Source organism: Balaenoptera physalus (genome assembly GCF_965194825.1).
Source record: "Balaenoptera physalus genome assembly, chromosome: 5".
NCBI lineage: Eukaryota > Metazoa > Chordata > Mammalia > Artiodactyla > Balaenopteridae > Balaenoptera > Balaenoptera physalus.
Window position 1 is genome coordinate 144,949,431 of NC_138884.1, and position 22,123 is coordinate 144,971,553.

A 22,123-nucleotide genomic window follows, 5' to 3' on the forward strand; every position below is an offset into this window, starting at 1 on the left:
TTTTTTCTGCCTACCAGAATAAATTTGAGGTGAATGAATAAGCTATCCAATTTAGCAAGCATTTTCTTTTATTTTTCAAGATTTATTTATTATTTATTTATTTTTATTTAATTTATTTTTTTGGCTGTGTCAGGTCTTAGTTGTGGCACGCAGGATCTTTCGTTGGGGCATGCAGGCTGTTCGTTGTGGCGTGCAGGCTTCCCTCTAGCGTGCCTCTCTCTAGTTGTGGCGTGTGGGTTTTCTCTTCTCTAGTTGTGGCACGCAGGCTCCAGGGCACATGGGCTCCGTAGTTTGCGGCACAAGGGCTCTCTAGTGGAGGCGCACAAGCTCAGTAGTTGCGGCATGCGGGCTTAGTTGCCCTGTGGCATGTGGGATCTTAGTTCCCTGACCAGGGATCAAACCCGCATCCCCTGTATTGGAAGGTGGATTCTTTACCACTGGACCACCAGGGAAGTGTCTGGCAAGCATTTTCTTTTTTAATTTATTTATTTGTTTATTTTTGGCTGCATTGGTTCTTCGTTGCTGCGTGCGGGCTTTCTCTCGTTGTGGTGAGCGGGGGCTACTCTTCGTTGCAGTGCTCAGGCTTCTCATTGTGGTGGCTTCTCTTGTTGCGGAGCACGGGCTCTAGGCACGCAGGCTTCAGCAGTTGCAGCACGTGGGCTCAGTAGTTGTGGCTCGCGGGCTCTAGAGCACAGCCTCAGTAGTTGTGGCGCATGGGCTTAGTTGCTCTGCAGCATGTGGGATCTTCCCAGACCAAGGCTCAAACCTGCGTCCCCTGCATTGGCAGGTGGATTCTTAACCACTGCGCCACCAGGGAAGCCCCATTAGCAAGCATTTTCAATCATTAAAAAGCTGATGTAAAGGTAGCTGAATATGACCCAAGAAAATAGAATGGATCAGTAGGATTACCTGAAACTTACATCATCCTAAAGCAGAGGGGTCATCTCTCATCTTTTCTGCACCTCTTATTATTGCCTAATACAGGATATGGCATAGAATAGGTTCTCAGAATTGCTGGGTGAAATTGGTTAAAGATGAATATGCTTATGTTGTAAGAATACAGTAAATTTTGTTACCCACCTCTTTCAACATGGCCTCTATGGAAGCAGGAGACCATCCTGCCTCTTGGAACTAAGCCTTGAAAAGTGGATTTGCCAAGGTCAATGTCAATAAGGCCAGTTACAGGATCATCCTTAGTAATCAGATCAATCTGTGCTGAAAATTTAGTTCTATATGTGTGAATTAGAAGTGATCTTATTAGAGTTTTATTTATTTATTTATTTATTCATTTATTTATTTATTCATTCATTCATTTATTTATTTATTTTTGGCTGCATTGGGTCTTTGTTGCCGCACGCAGGCTTTCTCTAGTTGCGGCGAGTGAGGGCTGCTCTTCGTTGTGGTGCACGGGCTTCTCATTGCGGTGTCTTGTTGCAGAGCATGGGCTCTAGGCGTGCAGGCTTCAGTAGTTGCGGCACGTGGGCTCAGTAGCTGTGGCTCGCGGGCTCCAGAGCACAGGCTCAGTAGTTGGGGTGCACGGGCTTAGCTGCTCCGCGGCATGTGGGATCTTCCCGGACCAGGGCTTGAACCCGTGTCCCCTGCCTTGGCAGGCGGATTCTTAACCACTGTGCCACGAGGGAAGTCCCAGAAGTGATCTTATTAGGGTTTTAAAGTGTGAGACCTGACCGCAGTTTAAATCAAAATATCTCTTCAAGGAGGAGTCATGTATAACAGGAAGAGCACTGAGGTAGGAGTTGGCCGACAGAACTCTATCTTGACTGTGTCATTTTGAATGAATCTCTTTAACTTTCTAGGTCTCAGCATGCTCATCTGTAAAATGAAACAAGTTGAACCCCCAAATCTTCTATGTATGTCAGGGTGAAACTTTTTAAGTAGCCTGTTGCCTTTCACCTAGTAAACCAACAAATGTGAGAAATAACCGTAACAGAGGTCTTTAAAATTTACCTTTAATAATTATTTAATAATAACAATAACTGAAATAAAAATGTGACGAAAGGGCGCATCTTATTTGATTCCTTGCCCACGGCCTTGTCTTTCCTCATCATTTTTTCCTCCTCTGTCTGATGCTGTTAGAACCTGTGGGAGAGCGTGTGAGTGTACTTCTGGTCCCACTTTGACTACCGCGAAGGCTTAGATTCTTGGATTTCCCCACAAGATTCTATTTGTCTGCCTGCGCTAGCACTTCTGTGATTTTTAGTAACTGCTTCTCTAATTCTCCAACATCACCCTTCCAGAACATCACTTCCTCAGCAAGCTCCTACATTTGTCTATAGTCTAATTTCTTCCACAAAATCTAATAAATCTTTTATTCCCATGGAACTTAGAGCGGCTCTGTTCTCCTAACTGAAAGCTGATGGGTACAGTGGCATGACATACCATGGTGACCACCAATTATAGTCTCTGACTTGTTGGCATATGTTGAGTCTCTACCTTCAAATCTCTTTGTCCTCAAGAAGGTACCCCCAAGAGAAAAGGACAGCGAACTTCCCTGACAATGTGATACATGCAGAATCACTGCATACCTATATACCTATTCTTTACCAGGTGGAACACAAGGTCTTAAAGATGCTTCCTGCTAAAAGGAGATCCTCGCCTATTCTACGAGTATGAGAAGAGAATTCGTATGAAAGAGAAGTGTTTCTGGGCAGTTATCTTTTTTAGCACCACTTCTAAAATTGTTCCTGAAGGGAAGGAGTCAGGAAAATGGTTATAAGGTGAAACTCTTGTCAGTGTCCCCAAGATCTTCACACATTTGAAAATCCATTCATTCTCTCCTCAGAAAACTTAGGGTAAAATGCAGAAAATAATAAGAAACTGAAAAATAGATATGAAGGAAGCATTTAGTTAATGAAAGCCAGTATCAATAGACGTAAAACATACTAAAGAATAAAAGTAAAATTCTATTTTATTGACAAATGGATTTCACATTGTTCAGTGACACAGAAACCTAGTCACTAGTGGAAGTGAGGGAAGGTATGACCTTCACTACTTTGAAAGGCACTCTGTCTTCTTTGTCCTATTGTTTTTCGAGTCTATTTCTAAGTGCCAATGCCCTATCAAATGCTCAAATGCAAAAACTTGAGTTAAGTAATTGTCAACACTCATCTGGACTCTTTTTTATTCCATCTTACATTTCTAAATCATGTTTATTTCATAACTTTAAACTCAAGCCAGATGAAATCCCTTGACAAAAGAATTGAACAAGTCCAGATTGATCTCTTAAGTGGATCAATAGAAACTTAACTGAAATGGATTGGGGATTTTATCAAACTTGATATAGTAGAACACTAACAAGATCACTTCCAATTCACACATATAGAACTAAATTTTCAGCACAAATTGATCTGATTACTAAGGATGAATGGTCACCTTTAATAATGGATTAAGGTGGTAAAGAATTATCTTTTTATACAAAAATCCTTTATTTTTCTTTTAAACTATTGGAGATTGCTTTAACTTTTCTTCTTATATTGAATTTTACCGGCTTCTTACATGGTCAGGTTTGAGTTTAGGATTGTTTTAATTTTCATAATTTGACCTGAATTTTTAAATTCAGAAATATCTTCTGATGTGTTCTCAAAAGGGAATTTTGTAACAGCCAGAAAAGCCATGATGATACAAAGGTACTGCTCCAGTAAACCATAACATCCCTAAAAGCTGTTTGTAAAATAATGCAAATAATAGTTAATAAAGCTGTCAGTATGACAGAGGATTGTACATTTGAAGTGTCAGCTTTGTCCATTTTGTGACTATTAATATGATAATCCAGATACATATTTCTTAGAAGATCTGTTACATGTTAGAATTTATTAATATTATTCATAAAACATATGCATGAAAATTTGATGATCAATCTTCCAGTTGGTTGGGGTAAAGACTTAGTATAGTGATGAATAAAGGCCAAAAATTGTATCTCTCTCCAATCCATTTGAAACATTAGAAGATTCATCCATCCAACATCCATCTCTTCATTTCTACATTCAGTGACTAGCTTCTGCAATGGTGTCAAATGTTGGCTCAGAATGCTCCCAGCAAGTTTCACTTTTCTTCAACAAAGACAAAGGGTGGTGCTATGAAATGGTCAGATCCTAGGAGATTTTACTGGACACTTTGTTAGTGAATGCATGTGAATGTACCTTTTCCAGACCTTTTCTTCCTGGGATCATAGAATAATGTTCCATGACCTAAACCCCTTGAGAAAATCAGTCAGTCAATCTCTGTTTCTCTCTGTCTCTCTGTCTCTCTCTCTACTTTTCCTCTATCCCTCCCTTTCTCTTTGGTCTCTCTTTGGGTCTTTAACTCTACTGACTCAAAATCTCCCCATCTTACATTAGGTAAATAGATCCAAAAGCAGAAAGCTTCTCTATACCTAAGAAAATGTTCAAACACTCATCCAAGGCTTTGTATCTTGTTCCTGCATGCTCCTTTGCTTACTGGTGGGTGTGCTCTAAATTAGAAATTCTTAAACATATTTGTGCTTCAGCAAGGAAAGAACAAGATAGAACATGTGGTCTACTTTTTGCTTCTAGGTTCTTAGAACATAGATGGTTTAGTTGGAGAAAATCCATCTAAAACGTTCTCTGTCTTTTTGGTTCAGGATAACTCATAAGAGTTTTATATTGGAGTAGGGGTCTAAAGCCCTAGAACTTCTGCAGTGTCCCTGTCCCTTGGGATGCCTTCTCTGGTCATCTTTGCCCAGAAGCACACACACACAAAGGTTGATTTGTCTAGCGTAGATCTGGATATAAATGTGTTCCTAAAACTAATACCACCACAAGGGTCACACACATCTTTCAACACTGGGAACTATAAGAAATATAAAAATGAACAAGATATTACAAATATTCTCAAGTGACATGGAATTATCCCTGATTTCCCTGAAGTCAGTCTCCTCATGCAGGACTCTTAATTTTTATGTTGTTTTTGAAAATAAGTTTACTGTATTTTTTTCTAAATGTAAAAGTAATAATGTGCTTATTGTAAAGTAAATATTTGGAAAATATAGAAAACTAAAAAAATAAAAGAAATAGAAACTCATATATAGTCCCACAACCCAGAGAAAATCATTAGACTTTAGAGAGAAACTACTCTGTGTTTAAGTTGAAAAGTTCTGGAGCTGAAGTGCTAAACTGAAAATTTCTTTCTGTTTCTAGACCAATGCCCAAATAATGGCCACATATTTTGAATATTCAATGCAAGTAAAGGCTACCATTGCAGAAAGAAGAATGGTCAAGATATCCAAGAGACATAGAATAGTTACCTCAATTTTTATTAAGAGTTAACTGATCCCATCCCCATTCCACTCACCCATCCTACCTGATTATGTTGGAAGGAATTCTAAAGAGAGAGAGGGCAAATATACATGGTCTAACCATCTATGAGAAAGACGACACTCCCAGCTACTGCCAGTACCAGACCACTCCAGCCCTGCACAGAGAAAGCCCCTACCCATTTTCAAGTGTATGATAAGGCCTCTTTGACTTTGAGCAACACATCTCCTAAAAGCACATTAAGTGGACTATTCCTACCTCTTCTGCAATAAGGAGTCAGGAGGTTCTGTGGGGAGATAGGGTTTGAGCTCCTTTGAGAGACCAAAACCATAGTATAGGATGTGACATGAGTATGGGTAAGTAAAGTGGAGTAGTGGCGAAAGTTAATTAATGTGAGATAGTGGACAAAATGAGAGCTGAGGGTCATTGCTTGCTGTGAGATCAAATGTTACTACTTCCCTTCTTTCAGTGACCCTCTTGGAGGGATGCTTCAACATCCCCACTCTGCTGAATCTAGACTTGCTTTGGCCAAATAACTGTGTGTGAAGTGGTGTGAGTTAAAGAGATGCAGAGTTTTTAAGAGCGTGTTTGTGGTTTGCCATGCCTCTTTTCTCCTTCCAGCTAGAGATGGTTCCATTACCCTAAGTTCTAAAGGAAATAAAGTTCTAAAGGAAAAGAGTCAACACTAACCAGCGAAGGATATTAACATGAGATATATAAGGATATTAACATGAGAAAAATAAACATTTATGGTTATAAGTTAATAGGACTTGTGTGTTGTTTATTACTGTAGTGCACAATAGCCTATTCTGATGAATACATGCCAGGTGCCAAAGATTTCACAAACTGATGAGAGATAGATAATAATAGATGATACCAACAAGAAGGGGTAGAGCAAACACAACTGTAAGAACTGAGCTGCAAAAGAGATTTGTTTTTTTACATAAGAGTGAAAGGTAAACTTCTGGCAGCTGCACAGACTCAATTTTTTCACTGTGTATTTGATTTTGACTCATACATTAATTTTACTCAATGTAATACTGTGAGCGTTTCTCATGTTTTAAACATTTTTGGAAAGCAACATTTTTAATGCTTATGTTCTATCCCATTTATTTACTTATTGTGCCATTGACATTTGTCTCCTATTATATACCATTTCAATGATACTATAAAAAATATCATTATCTGGATACTCAAGTTTTGAATATGTAATTTTATAACCTTAGTTGACTATGAATTTTACTTATTTAAAATCTCTTCTTATACTGTCCCTTGCATTAGATTGTATCTCCTTATATGCACAGATTATGTCTATTATTTTCTCTTAATTTCCCTTGATATTTATTCCAGTAAATGACAGAGAGCTAACACATATAGTAATTATAACTAGCCAACTAACCAAGTAGTGCCATGAACATACTTTTCTCTGACTCTTATAGAGATAACTGACAAGATGGTGGAGTGTTTTCTTAACAATAACTGCTGTATGGGTGAGGTAATTGCATAAACATTTATATTTACTTATAGGAAGGCTAACTCTGAGTTTTATTCTACATTTGATACAGATGGCCAGGCTCTCATCAAAGTTCTTTAGAAGACAAATTAAGAAAAATGGCAAAAGCCAGTATTTTAATACATCCAAATCCCTATTTCCTTTCTTATTCAATAACTAAAAGCTATTAAACACAGTAAGATTTTACAAAGTCAAGATCATGACTGATTCAAGTGTGAAATAGAAAAGTCTGTGACTGAAAGAAAAACTAAAGTCTATACAATTAATCATCCGTAGATGACACATATTCATGCAGAAAATCTAGATAATTCCAGCAGGGGGTGAAGGGAAAGAACTAAGCTTCACCCCAATTATCATGTATGCTATACAATTAGACTCTAAATTCACCAAATGTAATGGGTAGATAAGATAGAGTGGGGTGATAGTTGAGAATGATAGCCAAATTTCTGACTTGAGCAATGAGGTGAATGGTGATACCATTCTCTAAGAGAGGAAAATCCAGGTTGAGGGGCTGGGTTGAAGGGGAAATGTCTCACATCGTCATGAACCTGTGGAAAAAATGTGAGGCCAGGGTGTCTGATGTGTATATGTGCATTTATCCATTCATCAGTTTGGTGGTAATTTCCCATGTTTATCAACCTGGTTGGCTCAGGTTGATAAGTATCTACCTGGTATCTAATCCTATTCATTAGCTAGTTACATACTGTGATTTAAACTTACAAGAGAATAGAAAAGCAGTGGAGAAACAGGAAAATGTTTTACCAAGGCAGGAAAGTAGGGAAAATAAATGCTTACACAATAATACGCTTTAACTCATTTGGAGTAAGTGCTGGCCATTAAATATAGTCAAAACAGTTACCATGCTGAGAATTACAGAGTCTTAAACATGCCTTTAACTGATATCTGACATGTTAGAGTGTAATGGTGGGTGGAGAGAGGAGTATCACAATAAATAATTGAGGATAAGTTCTAGGCCTCTCAGCAATGATTTCTTATGTGTTATTTTCACTTAAACGCTGAAAGAAATGACAAAGGCATAAATAGAATGAAAACCGACTTAACGAAGTCTTTTTTTATACAGTTCAGTAATGCTGAATCTAAACCAGTTTCCAGACAAGGCAATTTTGGCACCAGAGCCACATCTCAGGACTGGTTTGCTGGGATCGAAACTGAGATGCACTTCTAGAATTGTCTTTATTAGAATGAGTCAAAAAGGTGACTATCTTCATATCATCTACTTTTTTGTGTTTTTTCAACTTGATGGTGTCTCCAAAATCCTTTTCAATTTACAAGATTTATTCTGTAGGTAGAAATGTGCTTCAGATTGGTGTATACTTAGTTACTTCAGAGTTTTGAGTGTAGGAATAAATCTAAATAAAGAAACACTATAGGGCTTCCCTGGTGGCGCAGTGGTTGAGAATCTGCCTGCCAATGCAGGGGACAAGGGTTCGAGCCCTGGTCTGGGAAGATCCCACATGCCATGGAGCAACTGGGCCCGTGAGCCACAATTACTGAGCCTGCGCGTCTGGAGCCTGTGCTCCACAACAAGAGAGACTGCGAGAGTGAGAGGCCCGCGCACCGCGATGAAGAGTGGTCCCCGCTTGCCACAACTAGAGAAAGCCCTAGCACAGAAACGAAGACCCAGCACAGCCATAAATAAATAAATAAATAAATAAATAAAAGACCGTGAATTTCTTTGAAAAAAAAAAAAAAAAAAGAAACACTATAGACTTTCAAAAGTTAAGGGGCCTCCAGCCCAACCCAGTCTACTTTTAGCTTCTAAGAGTACTACTATGTGAACTGCCAGTGATCCAAATTCACATCGTCATTGCAAAATCAAAGCAAGTCAAAGATTATGCTGTATTGACCTCCCATACCCCAAGAGTTGTCTACGAACAAAAGTTGCTTCAAGAAAGGCAGTTGGCACTGGATATTAATTCATTCATTCAACCATTTTATTGAGGATCTATTTAATGTCAGGCATCGTGTCGTACTGATATAATCAAAATATTACGCATCTTCCCTATCTCTCTTTGGGACCTAGATATATGGCTTGAATTGCAAATTTTAAAATACTGGGAAAGTCAAAGCCTTTCTCACGACTGATATGATTCCAGAGCCCTACTTTATCTTGAAGTCATCTTTTTCCATACCCATCCATATCTGAAACTTAGCTCCTTTAACAGAAGATATACACACATCTGCCTATTCTCAAGTTTAGTAATGCTATTAAAAATACTGTATACTCCCAAGTATAGAATTATATGGCAGAATGTACAGCCTTCTCCAGTCTCTCTATTTCCCCGTCTCTCCCCATTAAAACTCTCTCCTCTTCTCCACTCTCCTTCACCTCTCAAGACCTAAGCGGCAGTGCACTCGATGGTCCTACAGATCTGTCTCCTGCTTCAACAGTGTTTAGATGCACCAGACCCAGGGACGCCTCTTGCTTCAGTCTCTGCCCACCCTCCAACCTTTTTCCCAGTCTCAACCTTCCGAATCAGCCACTCATCTACCCTCGGCCACCAGGACCTGCCAACACCATTTTTTGATCTTAACTCCTTATTACCGATCAACCATGAGATCCCAGATTCATCAGAATTATTCCACTGAGGTAGAAGCTGTCGTCAACCGCCTGGTCAACAGGCATCTGCAGGCCCCCTACACCTACCTCTCTCCGGGCTTCTACTTCGACCACGACCATGTGGCTCTGGCCGGCGTGGACCACTTTTCTTTTCAGCGAAATGGTCGAGGAGAAGCGAGAGGGCATCCAGCGTCTCTTGAAAATGCAAAACCAGCGCGGCGGCTGCGCCCTCTTCCAGGATGTGCAGAAGCCGTCCCAAGATGAGTGGGGTGAAACACAGGGTGCTGTGGAAGTCACCACGCTCACGGAGAAGGACCCGAACTCGGCCCTTTCGGAGATGCACGCTGTGGGTTCCGCCTGCAGACCCTGCCTCTGTGACTTCCGGGAGAGCCGCTTCCTGGAGCAGCAGGTGAAACTTATCCAGAACATGGCAACCACCTGACCGACCTGCGCAGGCCGGCTGGTCCCCAGGCCGGGCTGGGCGAGCATCACTTGGAAAGACAGCCTCAAGGACAGCTAGGAGCCTTTGAGGAGCCCCTCCGGTGTCAGGGTTTCTGCCCGAAGCCCCTCTCTGCAGCCACTAGGCAGCTTTTTAATTACCCTGGAGCCCTCTCCCAACCCTTGGACCAAATGGAAACAATAAAGCTTTTAGCAGGAAAAAAAAAAAAAAGACCTAAGCAAATTCTTTTCCTAGTTACATACTGTGATTTAAACTTACAAGAGAATAGAAAAGCAGTGGAGAAACAGGGAGATGTTTTACCAAGGCAGGAAAGTAGGGAAAATAAATGCTTACACAACAATACGCTCTAACTCATTTGGAGTAAGTGCTGGCCATTAAATATAGTCATATAGTCATATAGTCATATAGTCATAAATATAGTTGCATGCCTGACATTTCTGTCTTATTTTACTGAAATGTTCTGACTCAAACCCAAGTCTCTCTCTCTAGTCTGTGACGTTCGATTTCCCAATAAAATCTCTAATGTATAGAGCAAGGTTGTTCAATAGAACTTTCTGCAATGAAGGAAATGTTCAATATTCATCTGGTCCATAGGATAGCTACTAGCCATATGTGACTACTGAACATTTTAAGTGTAGCTAATACAAGTAAGGACCTGAACTTTAATTTTAATTAATTAAAGTTTAAATAGTCACATATGGCTAGGGGCTACCATCTAGAACAGCACCACTCTAGATCAAGTAATCTTTGCCAAGCATTCGAGTACCTGCTTAATTATCAGGGCAATATTGGCAACCGAGTCATTAAGTGTATCTTTACAGACCTCATTCTCTTCACGTTAAATATTCTAATCTCTTAATGAAAAAATGCCAAGGACTGAATTATCAAACCAGACTCACTTGAACCAGAGTTTCAAACTTTAGTAATAATTTTGAGTTTAAAATTAATCCATGGAACAGGCAAAGCAAAGAGAAACGTGGAATCCCTAGTGCAGGTGCCCTGGTGCTTTCTTGTCACATCAATACCTTCCGGCCCTGATGAATGTAGGAGATCACTAACAATGTATGTGACTACAGTACCTACACAGAAGGGATCTGTTTTAATCCTGAAATTCCTTCATTTTATACCAAATAGCTTTCATAACATTTCCTAGAAGGCCATGGCCACACATTCATAGATTTCATTCCCCGCCCCCCACAATCCACAGACTATCATAAGCAATCATGGACAGACCAGGTGCATCGGCTCAAAGTATTCCATAGATAAAAGACTCTCCCACTACTGAATGCATTAGTGCTTTTCCCAGGAGTTCTGTAATTAGAATGTGTATAAGAAGATTGACTGGGTCACCTTTGTTCTTTCTTGGAGGCATTTTCCAGGTAAAGGAAGAGAATGCATTGAAGACCTGATGCTTAACCATTTTCTTCCTACTCAAGAAACTGTGTTCACTGATACTCTGTTGAGTCCTAACTTATATGCATCCAACAGTTAGGCAGCTATGGTGAGAATGTATTACTGGTTAAGCATTATCCAAGATGTAGTTCCATATTTGGTCCAAGTTCAACAATCCCAGGGGAGCACTGAAAATGAAATCTTACTATCAGCTGCAGGTTACCTGGACTATGGAAATCTAGAGTTTTGATGTCCAATATAGAAGCCACTAGCCACATATGGAGTTCTTGAATGTGACTAGTTCAAATGCAAATGTACTGTAAATACAAAATGGGCACCAGTTTTTGAAGACTTAGTATCAAAAAAGGAATGTGACACAGTACATTAATCATTTTTATGTTAATTACATGCTTATATGAAAATATTTTGGATATATTTTGTCAAATAAAACATATTATTAAAATTAATTCTACTACTTATTTTTACTTTTTTAATGTGACTACAAGAACACTGAAAATTACCTATGTGGCTTGTCTTTTGTGATTCACATTATGTTCCTGTTGGGCAGCACTGGTCTAAAATATTCTATTTCAAAAACCCTTTGTTTGCCAGTTAAAGTTCAAAGCCTCTTTGTGATCTCTTCAAATTCCCAGATATTACATTTCCATGGCTCTTTTGCCAAATACCTCCTCTATACACACTGTCTCTGTTTTGCTCTATGTTAGCTCAGACCAAAATTCATAACCTTTATCAGTTATTAATTTAAAGGATAGGATTTATAAGCGTAGAAACATTATTGACAATTTATGGACTGGAGTTGCATCTTAAGATCTGCTGCCTTCTCTTTGCCGTCTTTCTTTTTATTCTTCGTTCATTCTTCCTTTTCCTCTCCTTTCTCCTCAGGAACAAAACAATCTATCTCTCTTTCTCCCACAAAGCAGTTTAGTAGGCATCATATTTTATTTAAGCATGCTTTTGAGGTCTCTCTCTTTACCTAAACACAGGCAAAATTTCTCCTTATGATGAAGTCTAGGGAATACATTTTTCTGCATTTTTTTACACTTGCAATACAAAGATGAAAGCCACTGGGGAGATCCTTAGTATATTCATAATCTAGAGGGGGATACAGAGAAGTTAAAACAAAAATGAAAATGGAATATGCAACGAGCCACGATCAAGCTATGTACAAGATGCTATATGAGAACATAGGGAACCGACAACACGAGTTGTTAATTACACAGATTGATAAACGCAATCACAGCTGTATGGTTTTTGGCTACATTCACCCAATGCTCTAGCCAAGCGACCATGTGATGTTCATCATTCACTCTACCCCAACTTCTCTACTCTAGAGATTTTCATATTTTAAATACAATTTTATTAAAAAGCCCCTTATTTAAATAAAACCCTATGGAAAAAATGTGAACCTATGACTCAAATGAAAGCACAGTCACTCTGACTTTGGTGAGCAGTGTGGAGTCCCATTTATTCACTCCTCTCTGCTACTGTGAAATGCAGTAACCCCTAGCGGGGCTTTGAGCAGCACAGTGTAAAAACCACGGCTCTGTTGCCTTGGCTCTTGAAGTATTCCCTTTACCAATTTTCTGACAAATCCTCCTTGGTCAACGGTGAGGGCTGCTCTTCCAAACACCCCTAATGCCGGTTCCCTGTTGTTCTCCCCACTCTCAATTTCTCCCCATGTGTTTTCGTCCAACACGGCTTCAACTCTGCTCCCTAAAGGCTGGAAACATCCAAATCTAAACTTCCAACACAGTTTTCACCCATGCTTCAGGTTCAGATAGCAACATACGTGCTGGATAGCTAGACGTCTCCTGTCGGCTTGATGTTCTACAGGCACCCCCATCTCTACGTGCTCCTCACCTCACACCTGAATGATAACCCTGACACCTGAACGGTTTCTCCTCCAGCATACTTCATCGCCATTGATGACACCTCTTTTCTTAAAGTCAGCCTGTTAAACAGCTGGGCATGTTTTACTTTCTCTTTCACTCATCCCACACCATCTTCGTAAATTACCGAGTCCTCCTAAATATTTTTTCAACTTGTCCTGTGTGGTAGACAGAATAACGACCGGTCAAAGATGTTTCCATCCTTATCCCTCAAACCGGTGGATATATTACCTTACATGGCAAAAGGGACTTTGTAGATGTGATTCAGTTAAGGATTTGGGGGTGAGGATGATGACACAGGATAGTATTATCTCGGTGAGCCAACCCCAATGGGATCACAGTCATTATAAGAGGGAGACAGGAGGGTCACAGTCGGAGATGTGATGACAAAAACAGAGGTCAGAATGATGCAAGGAAGAGGCAATGAAACAAGGAATGCAGGAAATCTGGAAAAGGCAAAGAAACAGATTCTCCCCTAAAGCAACCAGAAGGAACACAGCTTTGCTAACACCTTGAGTTTAGCCTTATAAAACCCATTTCAGACTTCTGACCTCCACGACTGTAAGGTAACACATTTGTGTTGTTTTAAGCCATTAACTATGTAGTAACTTCTTATAGCAGCAATAGGAAACCAATACATCCCTCATCTCAGTCTCTATGTCCACAGCCCTGGTTTGGTTCTTGTCACGTCTTGTCTAGAACACTGTCACCACCTTTTTATTGTGACCCTTCTTACACACCGGTCCTCTAGAATCTTGTCTCTACTCACTATAGGGTTTTGTGAAAGCTGCCCCTTACTTACCCCCCAAGGAATCATATAAAGATTGCTCACCAAGGCCTATGTGATCCCAAATGACCTGGTCTTTGCCTACTTCTCCAGCTTTATGCCTTTATACCTGCCACAAACACCACTTGAGGTCCTGTAACGGAGAATAACAAACCTGACTCCATATTGGATCTGTTCCTTTAGCCCTATCCCTTACACTTGTGCTCTGTTGCCTGTGCTTAGCCATGCTGGCTCTGCACCTTTTGTAAAATAATGTTGCCTAAAGCCTGAAATATACAGGATAGCCCATTCTCAAGGCTCTGATCTTTAAAGGAATAACACTTTTCCATTCGTATAGAGATACAAAGTTGCAGAACAGAGAACAACATCTGTCTTGCTGGAGCTTTATAGGAACCTTGTGACCGGCCCCACATGGACGGCTGCAAGAACAAAGGATTCCTGCAGCAAGAAGTGTGCCACAACCTGCAATGCTCCCTCCCCTTTTACTAGAAAAGAAGTCTGCATGCTAACTCGGGTAAGATGATTCTTTGGGACACTGGTCCACCATCTTCTCGGTCTGCTGGCTTTCCAAATAAAGTCACTATTCCTTGTCCCCAACGACTTGTCTTTTGATTTATTGGCCTGTCATGTGGTGAGCAGCACAAGCTTGGACTCGATAATGGTCCCTGTGCGCTCTGTACAATTTCTTCCTCCGCGGCATTACACACGTTGCACCCGCAAGCTGGAATGCTTTCCACAATCCCAACCCTCCCATAACCCTTTGCCTGGTTAGCCTTTAATGCCCAGTTTATTAATCACCCTCCAGGATCTCATCTCTGTTCTCCTTAGGTAGGATTAGATGTTACTATTAAATGCTCCCATAAGGCACCATGCATGTCTCTATCTGGCCTTTATAATACTGTCTTATATCTGTTTATGGGTCTCTTTTTCACCAGACTGTTAATTACTTGAGAAAAACAGTGCTTTATCTTTGAGCACACAACCCTCGACCTGGCATGTAGTAGTTGCTTTTTATTTGTTGAGTGAATTGAAGTATTCAATTAAACTACATAATATTGTACATCTATAAAAAGATCAGTTTAAAACAAAGGGAAGGGACAAATTTAACAGCAAATTGGAATAATACTGAGGAACTGTGATAGAAACATATGTCACCAGTGAACGAAATTTTAATGCATGTTATAAAACATCACAACTTATTCTGTTATTTAAAAACTGGAAAATCCATCTAAGATAGCAAATGTTGTATAAAGCAGACCAGGGTTGCAATGGTATATTTCCAGTTTAAAAGTATAAATTACCTTTGCATTGATATGTTGCAGATAAGACTCATATTTGGTCCATGAAGGAAAAAGATTTTATAGGATAAGCAGTAATTTAAAATCCATATTCATTTTGGATCTCAAATGAAAGTCTCTGGAATGATCTCCCTTTGCCATATTTATCTTATTATATAGCTGAAAGGTTAATAAGCCCATCTCCAGGCTTCTTTTCATTGCTTCATTTACTATAGAGTTAATTTTAAGTTGCGGAGAATATCTTATGATTCATGTGATATTGGTATTTGAAAATTATACTACCTGGAAACTTCAGATTATTAGGTCAAACATTCTGCCAGGCAAGCCGAGAAGTGAGAAAGTTTGTTCTATGCTTCATTTTTCTCTGAAATCTAGAAAACAGGACTGAACTCCCCGGAATGAAGCAGAGGATTGCAGTAATCCCTGGGTGAGGTGGACTTCTCTTGCTAACATGGTAAACTAACCATCCTTATTCTTCTTTATTTTTTACTCTCTCTTCTACGGATCTCAGATGCATAAATAACTAAGAAATTAGTGGTAACTTACAACATGCATTGACAATTATTTCATTGGTACCTGCATTTCTATCACAGCTCCTCAATATCAATTTAATTTCCTGTAAAATAACCCCCCTTCCATTCTAAACACCGATCTGAATGGAACACATTCTTATTGCATTGTTGCAGTTAATTTATTCAAAACTATTGTCTTTTAAAAATACTAGTAAGCGGTTTCTCAGTTCACGATCCTTCATCTTGATCAACCTGTGTGGTCTCTCTCCTGGTTTTGTTGCTGTTGTGCTGTTATTATTGTTATTATTTTCCCCCTACATCTGCATCTCCATTCTTCTTGCCTTCCAAATTTCCCTCTTAGAATGCTTTACCTGTCACCTAAAATTCCTGGCTTGTTTTTGCTCTTCATTATCATGTAGTTCTCGGTAAACTATTTTTACTTAAGAGTTTCTTACAGTCTCTTTTTAATATTACAGATATACAGACCTTTTAAAGCTATCTTTTTATTATTATTTTCTAATTTTACTACATTATTGTCATAATCGCCAAGATATTGATTCCTTGAGATTTGGTGGGTTTTCACTGAGTCCCAGTAGAGACTCAGTTTTGGTGGACGGTCCATGGACGCTCAAAAATAATATTTGCTTATTGGATATTAAATATATACGTATGTAACTTTATATATAAACATAATTTATATATAATTAATTAAATATAATTATGATTTTCAAACATTCTAAACTTCATGTCTTGTGTCTGTTAAAATTTTCAATTAAAATTGGTAATCCATCCAAATTTCCAGTCATTCTATCCACTGCTCACCCCTTCACCCCTCCTCAAAAAAAGTTCTGAAAGCAAGAAACCAAAAGGAAAGTCGAATTGTCAATTAGAAGTAAAATCGTTTTTTACTAGCTACGGCCTTAGGGCAGGATTGTGGAAGTGAGGCCTGTAATTTGAGGTGAATTGCCTTACTATTGGCAGGATTTTCCAGTGGTGAGAGAACCTGGCAAATTACACTTCCATTCTTAACATCTCCCCACAGCTGGATAAACCATCATCCAAGTGAACATCAGTATCCCATGGGTATCCCAAAGAACCAGTAATACCCATCATCAGTCCTCCTACCAATGGAGGTTTCTTCTGCTTTTGCCCAGTAAGCAAAGAAAATTCAATACTTAGGAACAAACTGAAAATAAAACATTTAGTGGTTGGAGAATAGGAATAATTTTTAAATGCTTTTATTTAAAGATATCTGAAATGTTCCGGGCACTTACCGTGTGACTTTTGATGCTTTGGACTTGATTCCAACTTGCCTCTGTTTCTTCCTAATTGGGCGGACCTCCTAAAGTTGCCATGAGGATTAAATGAGTTAGTATATAGTTAGTGCTTAGAACAGTGCTAAAGGCACATAATATGTATTTGTTAAACATTAGTTATTTTTATCTTATTCCTGGCTACATTTCACTCTTTCTATTCTTTCCAATTTCTTGAATGATTCATGCTTTATAGAATGTGCATCTCTGTGTGTGTGTATGTGTGTCTAGAAGAAGCCTTTCATAGTTACTAAAATCTCCAGGAATTCTGCTTCCTCAAAACCATTCACCCATTCAGTTATGCAGGAACCTGAAAGCCATGACTGGATTCTGCTTGGGGTTGAAATTTGTTACCTGTAATTGTGACTAAAAGATTTGATTCTTCGTCTGAGTTTTTCTCTTGATTGGAAGAGATGTATAAACTCAGGCATTGTGTAGCGAAGGCCAGTACAGGGAAGAATAGAAGTATGATAGTCACACAGAGACAGAGGTGAGAAATGGAGAGAATATTGCCTAGCTTCCTGTAGCTTTCCAGTTCCAGACATGTGTCCGTTTCTGAGGCCAGACTGCATTCCTGACAAATAGTTCTTCAAGACATGGCTATATCCATATCCTATTCCCTCTTGTGCTTCAATTACTTGAATTGGTTTCTGTTACTTGCATCTAAAAGAGCCGTAAATAATATAATACAACGCATCATAACCACCTTGTTAAGGCTGAAAATTGTCTTTGATGGCTTCTGGGATAAGAAGGTAAAACAGTAATCATTGTTCAACGTCTTTTCATTTACCACATACCTGAAACCACAGATCCCAGAATGGCTGTCAACCTGACCAAAATATGAGAAATAGAGAATGACATCAGTGGAAGTATTCTGAAACTACATCATGCCGTCATCCAAAATAGACATCCACCTTAGATCCAGAGTCTTAGTAGGCGCCCACTGTTCTTTTCCTGTTTAGTTCCCCTGCCTTTTTCCATTTCCTACCTAGCTCGTGCAAGCTTACTCCATGGGGCTACACACTTCTCCTTTTACAGTCTCTCCAGTGGAAATCCATCAAGTTACATCATCTTCAGCTGCCAACTTTATTTACCCATTTAATCAAAAACTATTTGTTGGGTAATAGACATTTTCCAGGTTCCATGCTTGAGTCAGATTGTGGATAAAAAATAGAAAAGACATGTTTTCTGAACCCATGAAGGTGCGTTTCTATGCAGAGTACTCTTATTTTTCTTAATAAATTTATTTGTTTATTTATTTATTTATTTTTGGCTGCTTTGGGTCTCGTTGCTGTGTGCAGGCTCTCTCTAGTTGCAGTGAGCGGGGGCTACTCTTCGTTGTGGTGTGCGGGCTTCTCATCGTGGTGGCTTCTTTTGTTGCAGAGCACGGGCTCTAGGCGTGCGGGCTTCAGTAGTTGTGGCACGAGGGCTTCAGTAGTTGTGGCTCGTGGGCTCTAGAGCGCAGGCTCAGTAGTTGTGACGCACGGGCTTTGTTGCTCCGCTGCATGTGGGATCTTCCCAGACCAGGGCTCAAACCCGTGTCCCCTGCATTGGCAGGTGGATTCTTAACCACTGCACCACCAGGGAAGCCCTAGAGTACTCTTAAATGTGACGGGGTGGGGAGAAGGAGAGATGGTTCTTTCCCATAGCTGATATTTACTTCCATGTAGAAGGCACCATGTTAGGGAGACACTGTTAGCCTCATTCTAGAAGAGTAGTGACTTAATCTTATTGGTGAGTTTGGAAAGAAAAAAAAAAAAACTGTATGTCTTTTCTCTCTTGGGAGCCATCCTGACCTCAGAGGGCATTAATTCTGCTATGCTTCTCCACACCTTAAATCTTACAGGGGCAGAGACCCATGCAAAGAGGCCTGAAATGGTACAAGACTGCCTGCAGTGGGGTAAGTAAATCTTTCTAACCCCAGAGTTCAATGTTAGAAAGCCTACTTGCCCATAGCTATGAATCACATTCTTCTATATTAGCTGTATCAGAAATAAAGGTGATATTTTGTTCTCCTATCTGCCTTACAGTTTCGACTTCTATCTTAATTGATTAATAATTCAAGTAGGGAAGAGAGGTGCTATTTATAAGCCTCCCCAAGAACATTAACGATGTGTATCTAAATTCTCTCCTCTCACCTGAGCTCTTGACCTATAATCTGATGATCAGGGGATGTGTACAGATGGAATTTTCACGACCTCAACTTTAGCACTTCACAAATGAAAATGTGCTGTAATCTCCAATCACCTCATAAAAGGAAATCAGATGTTTACCACCAAACACCTCTGGTCAGTCACATGCTCCTTTATTTATCAGCTCATTCAGGCCTGACACCACGGAGTCACCTATGACTCCTCTATCTCTTAATCCTCCAGAGTGAGTCAGGCACGATGTCGTGTTGGTTTTTTTTCTGCAGAATTTCTCATTCATCTGCCCTTTTATTTCCCATCCCAATCTAGACTTCTTCACACCTGTTCACTGCAAAAGCTTGTCAGCTAGATTTTGCTGAACCCAGATTTCTCCTCATCAACTCTAGCAGAGTTGACAACCTTGCTCAGTTGCCACTTTGACCATACGATTCCCTTCCGAAATGTGTTCAGTGGCTTCTATCTTCAGGTCAAACTCATTTTCCTGATATAAAGACACTGGCATAAGTGGACATGATACAATCAACTTCTCTGTATTTACTATCCTCAACCACTCAGAATTAGCTCTGTTATGAACCAAAAGCATAGTATGCTTTTAATACATACCTTCCACGAAATTGCAAACCACACACATCATCCAAAAACAACATCTACCCTCCCGACCCCCTCCTCCAAATATTTAAGAACTAATGCGAAGCCCAACACACATTGTCACAGTTAATAACACACCGTATTCAATGATGTATTCCTGCGGTTTATTATTAGATTATAGATTCTTCTTTATCCAAGCTGAATTACTGTGAGTTCCTTGGGCTGAAGAATCATGGTACATTTCCCATACCATAAAGTTCATTGTTAATCGCAGAGCAGATACAAGATAAATATTTAATGACTGATTGATGTATAAATATAACAAAGTAATTGTCTTTACCTAAGAGATGGTTTGATCCAAGAGTCAGGAATTTAAGAGTGATTTGATAATCAGAATTTCTACTCTGACCTTTTTGACTTTCTTTGTGGCTTGAGGCAAGGCATTTTAGCTATTTTGGACTCATTTTCTTAAATCCAAAAATGGAAGTAAGACTTGTCATCTCTCTTATTCATAGAGGGTGGTGAGGAGTATCCCAGTCAATGCAAAGCACATGGCTAATACAAAGTTTAATAAAAATGATAAATAACATCTATTACAGAATTGAACCATTGTTCAATTTCTTCTGCCCTTTCAGTCCTTTGATTCAATATTCTCTCACTGAAATCTGAGAGCTTTAATTTGAGAAAGCGTTTTACTAATAATCATAGACTTTCTACATTAACCTTTTGTTATCATTAGGCACGCCTGGATGGTATCAAATTATTCTTTTAAGGAAATCAATATATCACTATAAGTGCATAGAGAAACACCTGGTAATGGAACTTCAGATTAGGGAGATCTGGGTATGAAAAACTGCTTCAGAGCAAAATGGCAAAACGGATGGCTCCTGACTTCATTCGCCCTCACAGAAAGAGCAAATAGCCCTGCCCATAGACAAGACGCCTTTGTGAAGATCCCAGAACGTAGGGGTGAGGCTGAAGCACCCTCCTGGACCACAGAAATCAAGAAAAGACACATTAGAAGGGTGAGAGCAATGGTTTCACTTTGACCGAGTCTCCCCTCCCTCAGGTCAGTATGCCATCACACCCAGCAGTTCTCCCCTGGCCTACAATTTCTCCAGGGGGAAAAGGAGAGCCCAAGGCAGACACCCAGCTTCCCCAGCATCCAGGAAGCTTCCCAGGAAACCCACTTAGGTATCTCCTCGTGGGAATAACTGGGGGAACCGCTAGAGATGGAGAAGAGCAGCCTCACAGAAACGAGCGTGTAGATCTCGGCAGACAAATTTCTGCTGGCAGTGATGCCTGATCTTAGATCTCAGCCAGCAGCTCTGCCCATCTGCAGACCCAAGCCGGTGGCCTGTCTGGCCAGAGAGCTTAGTAGAAGTTCTGCCCAGTTTGGGTCCACAGCCAGCGGGCTGTCCCAGTGGCAGAGCCCCTCCTCTAAACCCGCCAAGACAGTGAAGCCGGTGAGCGGCTCCATTCAACGGCTAGACATAGCCTCCAGCCCTGCCTGACCAGCAAGCCCAGCCGGAGACCTTGGGCAGCTGTGAAGCTCATCCCGGAGCCCAGCTGAGGCAGAGAAGCAAGCTGGCAGCCCCGCCCAACTGCAGAGCATAACTTCCGGCCCCGTGTGCAAGGGAGCCCAAACCACGACCCTAGGCAGCCTCCAGCCGAGCCCGCAGGACTTGCTGGCCAAGCACAGCAAGCTTCCTCCTACAGGCAGGGAGCCCAAGCCAGCAGCCCTGCCCAGTCATGGAACACAGTCTCACCTGCCCAGCAGGCTTGGACGGCAGCCCCTACTGACCACGCGTCACAGCCTCCAGCCCCACCCACTGCAAAGTAAAGCTGGAGGCCCTGCTTCACCAGGGATCCCAGCCAGAGACGCCGCCTAAGAGCGGAGCTCAAGCAGCGGACGGTCCGATCACAGGCTGCAGCCCAGCCTCAAAAGAGTCCATCCAGTGGCATCATCCCTCATGAACATAGATTCAAAAATTCTCAACAAAATACTAGCAAACCAACGTTTAAAGGATTGTACACAATGACCAAGTGGGATTTATTTTGGGGATGTAAAGATGGCACAATATCTGCAAATCAATAAATGTGATTCATCACATTAATAGAATGAAAGATTAAAATCGTAATCGTAATTAAATTTAATCGTAATTAAATTCCTCAGTGGATGCAGGAAAAGCATTTGACAAAACAGAACATCCTTTCATGATAAAAACTCTCAGCAGATTGGGTATAGAAGGAATATACCTCAACATAATAAAGGTCATACACAGCAAACCCACAGCTGACATCATACGGGGAAAGGTTGGACGCTTT

The 22,123-nt window shown here is 40.3% G+C and overlaps 1 long non-coding RNA gene and 1 pseudogene across 2 annotated transcripts in view; one reads left to right on the forward strand and one right to left on the reverse strand.

Annotated features, from left to right (window-relative positions):
* Nucleotides 1-18,284, reverse strand: part of LOC309661028 — a 28,576-nt gene extending 10,292 nt beyond the window's left edge. Inside the window, exons 1-2 of the long non-coding RNA XR_014263808.1 lie at nt 17,855-18,284; nt 17,019-17,086 (exon numbers count right to left, since the gene is read on the reverse strand). This is a non-coding gene — a long non-coding RNA (uncharacterized lncRNA). The remainder of the gene's footprint in view (nt 1-17,018; nt 17,087-17,854) is intronic.
* On the forward strand, nt 8,537-16,990 carry LOC309660979 (ferritin light chain pseudogene; annotated as a pseudogene). Its single transcript has one exon. The product of its transcript is annotated as a ferritin light chain pseudogene (transcript).
* Nucleotides 18,285-22,123: the final 3,839 nt, after the last annotated feature.